Raw genomic sequence first — 6453 nt, forward strand, 5'->3', positions numbered from 1 at the left:
AAACCCACGGGCACGCCGCACGCGGTGCATTTCATGCCATTCTAATCTATTGGCAAAAAGGGATCGTTTTCAGATGCGAAAGGCATCACTCAGGCCTTTCCTGCAATTACTATATTGATATGCATTCCCCGGATGGACACGTCCAAGAATTGTTCTGTGCGCGAGCCCATCATTACAGGAGATTGTTTCGCGGTTTTTATTACAAATTGTCTGCTTCTGCATTTCCATAATGCATGTTTGGATTAATGGAGCGGGCGGCACCAGGACGCGCGGCCGCCCATGAGAAATAACAACTTAAGCAAACAATAACGCGCGATAATTAGAAGTCTAAATAAATTGTTTCCAATGACCTGGCCTGCACAGTCTCAAACATCTTAATGGGGCCGGGAAGCCTGTCCGCTCTGCGCTGCGGAGGATGATGTATTAGGCAGGGCAACAGCGCCCTCTGTTGGGGTTTTGCCAGACCAGAAAACACAGCTGTGAAATGAAATGGCTGTCACTGCTTGGCGCGAGCCCTCTTGAATCTTAATAGCAGTTTAGCGGTTAGACGCACACGTGCACAAACACAAACGCACGCATGCACATATAGGTATCTATGCATAGATATGGGAACTGAATGCAACTAAAATACTGAGTCTATTCATGGAAACGGGCGCAGAAATCACGCAAGGACCGCGTGCCGAGAAGGACCCTGCGCGAGCCGTGGCGCAGAAAAATAATGCACCACTGCGTATTCATGGATTTAAAGGCGCATTACTGGCTGTCACGTAAGCAACAAACTGCGTGTGGAATGGCCACAACACACCCTCACGCGCACGAAAAAAAAGCAAAATACCAAACCAGGCACAACCCTCCGCGCCCACCCCTGATCCACCATCCAGTACCCCTAGAAGAAGGCGCACCCTGCCCGCAAGTACAGGCAGCACCCCAGTGAAATCGCACACCTACCCTCGCTAACCCAGGCTGCACACCAGCAAAATCACGCGCCTCACCTCGTTAGCCCAGGCTGCACCACAGCAAAATCATGTGCCTCACCTTGCTAGCCTAGGCTGCATCCCTGCGAGAACACGGGCCCTCCCTCGCAAACCCAGACTGTAATCCAGCGAAAAAGCGTGCCTCACCACGCAAGCCCAGGCTGCACCCCTGCAAAAACAGAGGACTCAAATTGCATGCCAGGCTGCACCCGAGCTACTCTGCGCAAGGACCCATTTAATTAACGGCTGCACCCCAGCTTCTCTGTGAGAGGACCCACATAATTAACGGCTGCACCCTAGCTACTCTGCTAGAGGACCCACATAATTAATGGATGCACCCCAGCTACTTTGTGCAATGACCCACGTAATTAACGGCTGCACCCTAGCTACTCTGCGCGAGGAACCACGTAATTAATGGCTGCACCCCAGCTACTCTACACAAGGACATACCAAGGAATGTCTGCACCCCTGTGAACCATCCACCCTTCTCCTGCCGCACACAAAGTGCCAGCCCACACCTCAACAGCACACTAGGCAGTCCCCACACCACCCACCATCCCAATCATCTCCAACACCACCCCCAGGCAGTCCCCTGAAGTACTGACGCCACCCACCAGCCCCCTCACCTCCGACACCACCCCCAGGCAGTCCCCTCAAGCACTGATACCACCTACCAGCCCCCTCACCTCGGACACCACCCCAGGCAGCCCCCTCAGGTACTGACACCACCCCCAGCAGTCTCAGCTCCTATACCACCCCAGGCAGCCCCCTGAAGTGCAGCCACCACCCAACAGCCCCCTCACCTCCAACACCATCCCCAGGCAGCCTCCTCAAGTTTTGACACCACCCACAAGCCCCCTCACCTCCAATACCACCCCAGGCAGCCCCATCAAGCACTGAAACCACCCCAAAACACCCTCACCACAACCTCACCTCCTACACCACCCACAGGCAGCCCCATCAAGTACTGACACCACCCACCAGCCCCTCAGAAACTCAGCCTGGCACTGCCCCGTCACCACCCATCCAGTGCAAAATGCAAGGACAACTTGCCACAACTTGACTGCCCTTCCACCACCATCAAACACACTGGCCACATACCCACTCATATACCCACAAACTGAGTGTACTGATGCAGATCCACATTGGATTCTGTTGGGTGTCCTGACCCACGTTTGAGCTATCATGCTGCAACATTTGGTGCTGTGGGCTTAGAAAATCCAAGATGGCAAAAAGCCCACATGTGCGCCAAAATCCAGGAGAACCACGCAGTTTGCGCACATTAAAATGGTTGCCTAACTTGCCACCCACCAGTGCGAGCAGGATGGGCCGGGGTGCCATGAGTGAAATGTGTGCCAAAGGAAAAACCACACTTTAAAATCACCTTTTGTTTCCCTGAATGCCAGCAAAATGCCTATTTCAAACATTGCAACATATCCAAAAATCTCACTGAACACCAGCAGACATCTGGCAGAATGAAGTATGTGTGCATACACAATCTGGGAAGTTGAAGAGCCCCAAAACTATGTTCATAACAAGACTGGCTGAGCTCTGCAGGTCTGCAGCAGCCTAACTGAAACTGGATTTAAAACTACCAAAAATCGAAAATGTTTAAATTAACTGAGTGACCTACTTTTGAGTGTCACATAGTTTGTCACTGTTGAAATGTCATAGTTTTGAACTTAGAATCAGCATTCTAGCTGCATATGTAAAAATTGTCTTGACTTAAACTGGGGAACAAAAAGTGACATTTTACCTGAAACCTGGTTTAAGGAAACTGGAATTCTGCCAGACAGCTACCCCCGACAGGAGTGGGGGCTTGCCCAACAAATGCATTCCCAGGCCTGGCTGCATTCTGTTGCTCCTGCCAAAAGAACGTCACACACTCTCTGATTGAATTACCAGGGGATTGCAAGAAACTAAAGAAAGGGCCCAGGCAGACGGGTTATTGGGGTGGTCGTTAATGGCTTCCTTTTGAACAAAGCCCTGCCTTGACTCAGGCAGATGGTTTATTGGGGGGACCGTAAAATAGCTTCTGCTTGGCAGAAGCTGGGAGGGGCAGGGTCTCTGAGCTTGGGAGAAACTGGATAAACTGGTTTCTACACCATGTGACCTGAAAAGACACACCCCTGTTGGCCAGAATATGATTCTAAGAAAGATGTATAACTCATAGTGCGGACTTGTCAAAATTATTTAAATGATACCATAATTCTTGTGATTTTTCTGTGCACGTTTTAAGACGCGTTGGGAATTTGTGTGATGTTCTGGGGCAAAACCCCGCTATTTATTGACACCACATACTCTGTGTTTAAGCTAGCGACCTGGAAAGTTAAGGAGATATGTGTGGGAGGGGGGTGTATATGTGTATAAATCTGGAGAAAAATCCAATGTTGCAAAACCCACTAAAAAGCACAAAATGTTGCCATTTCTGGATGCAAGCCCCCAGGAAGAGCAGAGTTGGAACAGAGTATACCTCATGTGATATGTGATGGGTGCATGTAATTTTAAACAAATGTGTACCTGTGCAAATATGTATTTGGGTCAAATATAGATTTGTGTGCAATTTGACAGGGGAGTATCCTTTCTGCAGACCATAAAACAGCATCACCACGACACACATTTCCTTCCCCCAATCAAAGCAGTGCGGAAAGCTTGACCAATGGGCAGTTGAGAGAGGGGCTGGCTAGTGATGCTGCACACACACCCACTTTCAAAAGACATAAAAAGAGCCACTGGAAGCTAGAGAGGGATTTAAATCCAGTTGCTGCAACGCGCTCTGCCGGACCACACAACATCCAGAAGATACCAGATCCAACACTTAGACTTTAAAACTCCAAAGAACTTGATTCAGAACTCAAAGCAAGGGCCTAAACCCACAAACTGAGAACTCTTCTCAGCAGGCCTCAGCATCCAGCAAACCTAACAGCGGTAGCAGCATCCAGGAGCCGTGCAGATCAGCGCTGTGTCCAGAGAAGGCTGTACAGAAAGATCCAGAAGCAGTGCTGTACCCAGAGAAAGCAGAGCAGTATCCAGAACCAGAGGCCAGAGGCCAGAGATCCGGAGTGACCCAGACCGCTGTGAGCAGAACCAGAGAGCTGACCCAGATCACTGTGAAGTGCCGAGACCAGAACCGGAGTCCAGTCCAAAACCTGACCAGATCCGTGGCGAGGCCTATTTCAAAAATATATTGTGAGTACCTAGCAGAACTGTGCAGAACCGATCTCTTAGTTAAAATAATCTAATCCAAACTATTTTAATCTAACCAGAACTGCCTCCTAGAAGTTGTCACTTGTTATTTTGTAAAGCTGCACCACTGTCACTTGTCAATTCTGAAGCTGCAAGCTGTCACCTGTCATTTTGAGTTTACTTTAAATCCGAAAAACTACCTTTATTGAATCGTCCGTATCTCTGGAACTGTTTGGGCTAGGAACTTAGTTTAACTTTCCTCTGAAAGCTTAGAATCTTACCTTTTCCTACTCCTTATACTTTTCCCGCAATCACGATTCACGCACTTGCGAATTTTGCCGCGATTTGCGATTTGGTTAAAAATCCAGCCACGTGTAACCATCAGCAGTCATTTCTTTCCTTGCTAAAAATTTGTTTGCCTCTTAATCACCATCTCTGAATCATTGCTAATGTGAGCCTGCACTCATCCCAAGTATCTTTCACTCACCCTGAACCTCCTAAAGGGAATTAAAACCATTTTCAGCATATTCCTCACTTCATTGCCAGCACATGTAAAAGCATTTTGGGTCTGTGTTTCAACTTCTATCCGTAGTCTAAGCTTGCTGGGGTGAACTGAATTACATTTGATTGCATGTCTGAGAACTGTGTGCTACTCTTCATTTCCTTACATTGCATAAGGGGGGGGGGAGTGGATTGCCAGAGAAAAGTGATTACATTGTTTTGTTGAACTCATATTGAGTATTTTCTGTACTGCATTTTCATTCCACATTGCATCTATTTGAAACCATAAAAGTATTGTTGCTATCTTATCCATCCTATACCCACTCATCATTGATTATAAAGAAGTGTGCTAGTGCCAGACTATCCATTATTGATTACTGCTCAGATTAAGTGTGATATTCAGTTATTAATTTATTATAAAGTGTGATATATATATATTGTTTACATTCTCAAATAAACCTTTTAAACTTGCAAAACAGAACTACTTCTTGGCTCAGTGGGGTCAGGGGGATTCTAAGAGAGGGGTGTTATATAGGGGTAGTCATCCAGAACTCATGAACTGGACATAAAGATATATCAATAAGGGTTTCCATTCAGTAGCCCAGACTAGGCATTGACTTAGCTGTAGTGTTGAATTGAATCCTCTTACAATTCACATCACAGAATTCTGTGGCACATCACAACCAGTGGCACAGCAACAGGGCAGTTGAATACAGCAGCAGCTCCACTGTGGAAACACCATGCACAAGTAACACTGCAAAACAATGCTATGCAATGTAAAGCACCACAGTGGCTGATGACTAGCATGACATGAAAGCACACACAGTATGGAGAGTGTTGTGTGTTTGTGGTCGTCCATGCATCGGGAGGCATTCTCCCATGCATGACTGATGAGTGCATGCCACATCCCCACAGTCATGCCCACGACCCACCTGACAGTCACATAACAAAGACATAGCAACATGAATGCAAACCACATGCTACCCATGAACAAAGAGACAACAAAAAACGTGTGTGCAACAACAGAAAACTGTATTACGAACATGCACACAAAATTAAACATGGATGTTGGAAGGGGGAAATGTCCAAGGTGAAAACAGAAAACAGAAAACACAGAGACACACATGAGCTATTTACATGGGCAGTGGGCTCATTGTTTGTCCCAGGGCAGACTGACATTCCTCCTCTTCCTCTTTCTTTATTGTACCTGTTCTAGGTGTAATTTTTGCTTTTAACATACAAAACTGTATTGTTAGTTTTAATGTTGTGTGTGTTAACAAAGACACAGATGAAATATGAGGAACCATGATGTTTACGGGAATGCTACATCCTGAAGAAGATGGGCATCATCTGCATTAAAGTTAGATGCGTTCTTTCCATCGAAAGTACTAATTGCCAACAGCGCCAGGCATATTTTATTGTATGTAATCTATTTCCTTGACACTTTAGTAGTTGACGCACAGCATCCCATGGTTAGCTCTAGTGTGTTTTTGAATATTACGTGATTGCTTCATTGTTTCATTTTCTGTTTCATTATTTAATTCTGTCCAGATTGCTTTATTATTTCTTTTGTTGCATTATTTAAATCTTTCCAGGTGACCGAAGTCTCCCCACCCGAGTGATCCCCTTCACTCCCTTGTGGTATCCGATTTGGCACTTGTATTTAAGTGTTTAAGACCAACTAGATGGTGTTTTCTTCTTCTTTTTTTCTTTTCTTAGTTACATTTTGAAATAAGCACTTTACACTATGTACTTTACTATATATGTACACGTGTACATCAAATATGAGCTC

This window comes from Ambystoma mexicanum, chromosome 4p (assembly GCF_040938575.1).
Source record: "Ambystoma mexicanum isolate Mex_15411 chromosome 4p, UKY_AmexF1_1, whole genome shotgun sequence".
Lineage (NCBI taxonomy): Eukaryota > Metazoa > Chordata > Amphibia > Caudata > Ambystomatidae > Ambystoma > Ambystoma mexicanum.